The 9,224-nt window shown below is 36.4% G+C and overlaps 1 long non-coding RNA gene across 1 annotated transcript; it reads left to right on the top strand.

The window, feature by feature from the left end:
- Window positions 1–930: 930 nt before the first annotated feature.
- LOC142107714 (uncharacterized) lies at window positions 931–6,761 on the top strand. Its single transcript, XR_012679999.1, has 2 exons — window positions 931–1,016; window positions 6,694–6,761. It is a non-coding gene; the product is annotated as an uncharacterized LOC142107714 (long non-coding RNA).
- The last annotated feature ends 2,463 nt before the right edge of the window (window positions 6,762–9,224 follow it).

Raw genomic sequence — 9,224 nt, forward strand, 5'->3', positions numbered from 1 at the left:
TGGCACTTAACTGCCACCTACATCGCTCCACTCAATAACTGTCATTCTCTCTAAGATGGATGCGGTCCAACTGATTAGAACTAACAATTTGAAAAATGCTGAAACTGTTACGTTTCTATGGTAACAGCTACAGTTATTGCAAACTTCATCAGATGATAGTGCAGCTATCAGGCGGAAGTCAAGCTTTGCTGTGAACATTTGATTGACAAACTTGATAGGTAAGTATTATATATAGTTTTATGAAGTATGGCACACATTTAAAAATGATAGAAAATAGAAATGTTTTAACATAAACTTAGGTGAGTAATCAGAAGATAATCCTTATGATGGTTAATTGAGTATGGGTATGTTACTTTCATTTTTTCCACTAAACAGATACATCCTGTAGATTAACAGCTGATTTTGTTATTCAATAAGACACATGTACCGTGTAACTTATTCTTCTCAAATGGCTCCATTTGTTTTAAGCTTTGTATTTTTATAAAGTTTTAAAAAGGTTGATTTTTCATAAACATGTAAAGATGGGATATATATCACAAACTATACTCTAGTAATTGTGTATAGAAATTGCAAATCGTTATTGTTTTTTGTGGTATAGACATGTGGGGTGGGCAACATGTTCCTCATATTAGACTTTCATACAGGTCACATTCCATCTGATCTGGTCAGTACCTTAATTTTCATTTGTTGTAAACTTTGCTGAGCTAATGAATTAAATATTGGTGATTTGTTTTTTAAATTTTTCTCATTAACATCAACAAATTTGGCACAAGTTAAAGCAAATGGAAAATACAGTGGTGATAGAACATTGTGTACTGGGTGAAATGGGTCATTTTGGAAGGTATTTATAGCTCTCTGACTGCATACAGTGTACCACACATGATCTCACCGATGGCAATATGCTCCACAACAACTCTCATTGGAATTATTCTTTTACAGATTTTACGATGTCTGGTGAGCCACTTGGAAAGGTCCTACTGAGGAATGCGCTTCGCCAGGTGCTTGCCCATAACAAGGTGACCAAAATACCTTTTTGTTATTTTTATAGGTTGCAGTAATCTGAAATTTCTTTAAGTATCATAGTACTTAAGTATCAAAGTATTTGTTTATCTCCTATTCTAGAGCATAATTTACTTGTGTAGACTAAGAAATTAAAATGTTTCTCCCTGTGAAACTGGCACATGGCCAAAACTTGAAATTTGATCTTGCTACAAAGGAGGAAAATATATTGTTGTATGCAAAATTCTTTTGATGTCTATTGAGGATAATCATTTTATCTTGGTTGAGGAAGCAATTTGTCAGCTTCTAGTAGATGAATGCAAAGGTATAAAACGTAAGGTTACTTGTGTAGTAAGGTTACTAGTGCAGAATAGTTGTGTCCATGTCCTTTACTAAACCTTCAAGCATTCCCTGAAAACTCATCTTCTTAGACAAGCTTGCCAAATTCTTGTGCCACCTTCTTCACCTCCCTAGAACATCCTACCTGATTACCGGCACTCTACACAGTTGACACAAGATTACATTTATTCTCCTTCTGTGTCAAAAAAAAAACCTCTGACCCCTGACTAGATCACATAGCCACTAACCACTTCCCCCGGACAAACCATGTTACAATGACAAGGGGTGCAAATTAGTTTATTATTTTGCCCATAACTTAAATACTGATTGATTTTTCATATAGCACACAAATACTTGATAGCTTTATTTTTACACTGAAATTTAAAGTTGATCTAGGACGTGCCCTATCCAAACTAATCTGTCCCCAAATTTTAAATTTAGCTCCCCCTCCAATGCAACATGGTCTTGCCAAGGTGCAAAGTTACTATTTTTTTTGCTTTAATTTCCTTAATGAATCAGGCCCAATAAGTGCACTTAACCTCATCAAACTATTTCTCTATAGATTTAAGGTTTTACTATTTTCCATTTTATTACAGTTCCAAATGTAAACCACTACTGAGTATGCTGGAGGTATATGAAAACATGTTGTTGTTATTATTATTATTATTATTATTATTATTATTATTATTATTATTATTATTATTAATAATAATAATAATAATATTTTTAGAAAAACATAGTGAAATGTCCTGTTTACTAATTAATCCTACAGATTAGTAAAGCAGTGGGGGCCACTGTTAGTTTATAGAAGTCACCACTCATCAACATTAACCACTTAAACCTATTGTTGATATTATCTGGTTTTATACACTACTGTTTTAATATGTGGCGTAATGGCCTTTTAAATCTGATCTGCGGATGGTGTCGGTTTTCCTCGGAGAGCAGTGATGTTACTAGTCCCAACTCTCAGTGACAGCCTGGAAATCAACAGAGGGTTCCAGGAACATGTTAATGACGTTCCTGACACCCCAGACACATCACACAGCATACAGCATGAACACAATATGTTGCTTCCTCATTTGAAAAGGAAGGTGACTCTCTGTGTATCCAGAGTATCTACATTTGTTAACGATGTGCGTGCTGGGTGCCTTATGTAGAAACTTCCTAATGATGTGATTTGTTGTGTGTTTGTGGGTAATTCTGAAACAAAAAATGGATTCCAAATCCAATATTCCAGGATTAACAACATACTTTATATTCTAAAAAAAACAATAAAGCTTAATATGCTACAACCATGTATGAGATCCTAAAGATAATATAATTAATCCTCTTGTCGCATCTCCTATTTGAGGTTGCCAATCTCCAAAAACATATAATGGAAAAACTAATATATAGGGAGCGTCCAAAAAAGATGTGTTTATTTAATATAAATGAATATAAATATAAAATACAGCTGATCTCACATGTGAGCTATTACAGATGATATAATCATCAACAATTACATAAATGGCATGGAATCAAACAGTAAAACAATCATATAGAATAAAAGTCTCTATGGATATGTATCAATTAAGTGTCTGGCCAGTACACCTTGTAACCATAGTATGGGTGTATAATTCAAGTTAAAAAAAATGTATATACGGAAAATATGGAAAGGTCTCACCCGTCTGTAGATTGAATCTATAGTTAGGTAGTATATAACTCCTAGTCCATATTGAAAATATTGTGGCGCTATCCAGAGTGTGATAATGAAAAATATTCATATACAGCGCCCAAGACACTGGTAGCGTGAGGTCTGTTTAGAATCCTGATAACTTCAGAAGCGCTGTGTAGGTAAAAACTGTTGAGATTAGACGGTCGCAGATAGACTGTTCTTTATCCAATACCGCTGAGACAAATTGGAAAGTGGTATGCTGAAATGCTACTCAAAGAATTCGGCTAGCTTGTTTAATAGTGTCCGCACGGTATGCATCTTCCTTAGAGCGTGTTAGGATATATGAAAATCCGCTGAAAGCTGAATGGGTATGATAGTAAATGTTCCAATACAAAGGAGATATGCCGAGACGCTGCTATATGTGTGGTACCCCAAAGCCCTGTTGAACAGCACAGAGGAGTGCATAAACGCTTTTAAAACGCAGGGCTACAAGGGGTTAATTGTGCTCCTGAAAACTTGTGCCCAGGAGTGATTGACAGGAGGAGGATGAAGGCCCTGATTGGCTGGGGGAGTAACAGGAAGAGAATGTGCAGGAAGGAGGAGACAGAAAGAGAGCAGCATGGTAGTAGGAACAAGGGGGAGGACGTGCAGCCGAGCAGAGAGAAGATAAGCTGCTGCCAGAACTGTGACATTGCCAGCAAAGCGGACGGAGAACAGCTGGGGACACGCAGTGGTGCGCCAAAGACAGTCTCCACTAACTGCAGAACCCTAGCCTGCAGTGTACTGCACACACCCCAGTGTCAGAGGGAAGAGTGATGAGAGAATCTATCCAAAACTGACATTGCATTCTTGTACAAGGAAGGATTGTGAGAGCTTTTCCCCCAGATCATACCTTTACACAGGCTGCAGGGAACAATTAAGACGGTCGTTTCAGCTATATTTTGTGTGTGTGTTGATATCTAGACACTATACCCTGTTGAAAAGCACATGTGCTGATAGAGATTCATTGACTGTTGAGAGAACAGCGCCATCTTGTGGCTGAAATGAGCAACAGCCCTGCTTTCTACTATAATACTTAACCCTTGATGGAAACCTCTGCAGGACATTGGAACACTACCAAATTCCTGTGCACAGGTCGGCCCAGGACTGAGTGGAAAATATGGTAACGTTACCGGCGATAATATTGGTGCACCAAATGTTTTAGATGATGTTAATGTTATGTGATTTACCTAAGAATTGATTTATTAATATTGAAGGTGTGACATTCAGTGTTAGTGGTACCGCTGCAATTCAAGTTAACTCAGCAGTAGATGCTAAAAGTGGGGCGCCTGACCCATAGGGAATAGCACGGTACCCCAAACACCTGAATAAGAAGGAGCCCTCTAGTGGGCGCGGTAGTGACCGTAAGAGTCTTGATAGGTTATTACTGATGGTTCTTGCATCATCACCAATCAGATATTGCTAACTTGAAAGTAGTAACTGTGATTACCGGTGTGCCTTATTAGACAATGTGTATGTTATATGTTAAATGTTATTGTGCTCTATACTGATCAGAGGCATTATTTTGTCATTACTATTGAGCTGAAGGGGTCAGTGGTGCGGTGTCTTACCGAAACTATCCTTACCGCATTCTCAATAAACCCAAGTTGTTTGACCAATCCTTGTCCCTTTCATTGAAGTATTTATCTCCTGACCACCGGATATCCGAACAGAAAAGAACCAGACTCGTGTCTGGAGGACAAGGTAAGGGAAGGATTCCCATCAGTACTCGACCACCACATATGCATCAGCTGTCTCATTCAATATTGACTCCTCGGTGTACCCACTCGGGATAAGATCTAATCACAGAGTCTTCTTGAAAGCATAAAACAGTCTCCTTAGAGATGATAACAAAACATACTATGGTTACAAGGTGTACTGGCCAGACACCTAATTGATACATATCCATTGAGACTTTTATTCTATATGATTGTTTTACTGCTTGATTCCATGCCATTTATGTAATTGTTGATGATTATATCATCTGTAATAGCTGACATGTGAGATCAGTTGTATTTTATATTTATATTCATTTATATTAAATAAACACATCCTTTTTGGACGTTCCCTATACACTTTATATTCTACCCAACTCTCCACCATTTAGGTCTAAAAATAAGAAGTCGGACAATACACTAATAGATTCTGTCCTGTTATGTCTAATTTACACTGATACATTTAGTAGTGGCAAAAGAGGAGACCCGTCAAGCAAACTATAGTCTGTTCCTGAAAGAAAAATAAGAATCACCAAAATAAATATGAGTGTAACAATTAGCAGCCCTATCACTCCTTCATATATAAAGGGACATTATAATTATACTATTTATACATATTGTTATTTTATACATTTTTTACTTCAGTGGCCATTTACTTAGGTATAAAACTGCACTATTGGGAGTTTATGTGATTAATGTTCTGCCATCAGTTCGGCATTAATGACTTTCATGTGGAAGAATTGGTGCTGGATCTCTCCTGCACAATTCCAGACATTGTAGACTTCAGCATGTATTGGCCGCACGTAGTGACCCAACATCCTTTTGAGTCACTTTATTTTGGTCTTTCCATTATTTTTTTCATTACCTATAGTTCCTCAACTGCTGAGAGCCACAGTTTAGATCTATAATTACAGATATTTAGTAAACAGATATTGGAAAATAACAATTTAAGCTGTGTCATATTTTTGCTTTATTTTAGTGATTGTATCTCTTTAACATAACACTTTATTGGTATGACTATATTCAGGGGAGATAATTTGTTATATCTTTATGGTTATATACACAAAAAAAGCACAATCCTGAAAATGTTTCTTTTTTTCCCCCAATTGTACTTAATTTTGCCCCATATAATGTAATATATTTATTCCAATATGTTGACGAAGAAAGTCCTATATCGAGTGAGTAAAACAATTTAATATTTACTCAAACAATTCATTTCTCTAGATTCACCTGCGCTATCTCTACATGCAGTAATTTACACCTTAGGTTTATATCTAAAAAAACAATATAACTAGTGCCAACAAACAATTTTACTGTAATTTGCGCATGTTAAAAAATGAACAATACTATAATTTTGTGAATAAACAAATTCAATGCACATACATACATTAAAATTTGCTATGCACATATTTTCTTTCAAAGTGCTGTATTCTCTACTCTTGTGATATAAGTGTTTTATTTCTCTTTTTCCAGTGTCACATGTGTTGACGCGATGTGATTTCTGCCCAGTGCTCTGAATGTCAAATTGAGAAAAATTTGTGCAAAACTGCATATGAAAATCTTTCCAATCTAAAATTTCATAAAACACTGATGTTAATCTTGTCTCACTTTAGACCTTTTTCAATTGTGATGCAATTCAATACACTCAGACTTTACATGAAATTCCTCTTTTTATATTCAAGTGGGTGATACCCATACAATTTACCTCCAAAGGGAGGGAGAAAAGAGACAATTGTGTTTTTTAAATAACTTCTAATAATATTCAGATAATAACTTCTGATTTGTGTCATCTAGCACAGTACAGAAAATTACAGAAAAAAAACACACTTGGTGCAATATTAACTATTGTTTTTGGGAGAAGGTTTATATATAATCTGAAGTGAGAGGTATTTCTAATATGCATTATTCACTCATTATTTAATCTACCTTCTTCTTGACCATTGTCAGATCCTGGAACAAAAGCAGATGTGGAGAATGAAAGACCTGGAGAGACAAAATGAAAGAAAGAGGAGACACCAGTCATTCGATCTTAACAGGTAAATTGTAAATCCTGAAAGAGCAGCTTTATTGTCACATTAGTTATTAGCACTGAACACTGAAGGGTGACACCCCTGATCACACCCCTAGTTGTTACCTGCACAATATACATATGACACATGTACTGTAGGTAATATCAACTAGCTAAATATTTATTTTCATTAATCGTACAAGGACCCGATTTATAAAAGCTGTTCTCTGATTGGTCAGAGCCCATATATACTGTTTTATACCATGTTTTATTATTAATGAGGATCAATTAACAGATTTAGTTATGTGGAGCCCCAGTGGCTTATAGGTAGGTGCTTATAATTAATTCCTCTTGATACTAATTCCTTAAAACACAGCTGTTACCTACACACTGAGGATAGTATGGAGACAGAAATATATATAAACACTATTTTACATTCATAATATTTTATGGTTTATATGGTTTCTTTTATATTTGCATCACTATCGGACAGTATGGATTGTATCCACAGATGACATTTTGTAGGCGGATATCAAGTGTTTATAGTGGTGTCCTTCTGACCTACTGCTAATCTCCACACACACTGAGAGCGAGCTCTAAAGATCATTATCAGATTTTGAAAGCATTGTCATGTGAATTACTGATTCATACAGAAGTCGTTATTATAGATGTTCTAGCTTCAATCAATGAATGTCTCAAATATCCTTTGTATAATTACGTGTTTAGTGCAGCCCAAGTTGTCTAGTTTACTCATGTGAGCAGAGATGGATTGGCTATAGACATTATTGGGACTTTTCCCGGTAGACTGACGGCTCCATGAAACCGCCTGGAGGCATTGACCAGCTCTGTGCACATAAGGCCTGAGTCATTAAGGCACCTATCTGACAATTTCGACCATATCGTGCGTAAAATCAGACTGCACTTGTCCAGAACCAGGTCATACGCCCCTAAACGCAGCAATGTTCATTGCATCTATGTACACAAAGGATACTTACTATAGCCTACGATTTTTGGGTAGTGAAAGGGGAGTTTGTCTGGGGTCAAATTACAGTAAGGACATGCCAATCTCAAGCGCACAAAGCCACGTCCTAATCAAGCTTTAGGCGTCTCAAAGTTACTTGTTTTTCTGCTTTATCTTAGAATTATAGACTTATAGCTAAAAGGCTAAGTCCTGAGTCCTAGTTATGTCAGTATCATATGCATGTTATAACATGTGTCTGCAATCAGATGCAACTGTAAAAATGTCTGTAATGTACAGTAGACATTAAGGACAACCTACTAAATGTTTTTCCAAGGAACAAATATATATAAAAAACAATATTTTAAAAATGTCCATGTATAATCATAAATTACTATATTATTGACAGGTAACATTAACTGCTGAATACTTTTTTCTTCTGTGTGTTCTTTTGAGACTTTCTATTCCACATTGGTATTGTATGTACTGTATCCTGCAGTGTCTTGTCTAATAGAGTAGAGTAAACCTACAACCATAGTCAACACCACACCTATCTTTAGATCCGTTTCTTGTTGACTTCAGGAGTACGCAGAGCCAATTTACATACAATTTAAAGCAACTGCAAAATGCGCTCAGTGGGCGTGAGTCATTATCGAGAGTAAGGTGAGAATAGGAGTAAATGTAGCCTTGGACACACCATGTTACTAAGCAAGGGATGCAAGTCAGATTACTATTTTGCACATATGGAAAATACTGCCTGTTTTTTCAAGTAGCACAATGTCATGTGCAAGCTAATTTTTAGGCATAAATCTGCAAATATGTGTTTGTGAATTAATTCCTAGAAATAGTGTGACATGGCTCTCAGAGAAGCTGTTAGATCAATGGTTTTTGTTTATGTTAAACTACCCAGAGGGGGCTGGTAGATAAGGGTAGCACCTTGTACCATTTATGGCAGGTCGCAAATGTGAAAGCCTTTGAGGATATCTCTTTCAAGACAATGAAATCTAACACATGTTTGGGAGGCCCCAGACAGGCCGACTGCAGAGACAATCCTGTATTTTAATGACAGATTCAAGCTGAATAGAGTCACAGGAAAATATCATATCATTTTCTCCAATATCATACTTACCAGAGGCATGTGTGGTATGCAGATGAAGGGAAACTTATGACGTGTTGTGTGGAGGTAAAATAATGTTTGTAAGTCATACTGGTGAAAAGTTAGGACATAGTGACAAAACCTGTCTCTACAGCAGAATCATAAAACCCTAATTTGCATTCTACAGTCCTGTTGGTTCTGACCTCGCAGGAAGGGGGGCTGTGGGCCCTACAGCTTGATTTTAAAACTGTATTGAAAATGTAAGTGGGGGTTCAATGTGATATTGAAGAGGGTCCCATTTTTCCTGCTTCTCCCAGCACCAGAAACTTGATTATAAGTGAGGTATCAATTCTGTGTTTTATCCTTTTTATTTTACAAGAAACAATTGCGTTATATTTGTATGCCTTTTTATTAAC

The sequence above is a fragment of the Mixophyes fleayi genome, chromosome 11 (genome assembly GCF_038048845.1).
Source record: "Mixophyes fleayi isolate aMixFle1 chromosome 11, aMixFle1.hap1, whole genome shotgun sequence".
Classification (NCBI taxonomy): Eukaryota; Metazoa; Chordata; class Amphibia; order Anura; family Limnodynastidae; genus Mixophyes; species Mixophyes fleayi.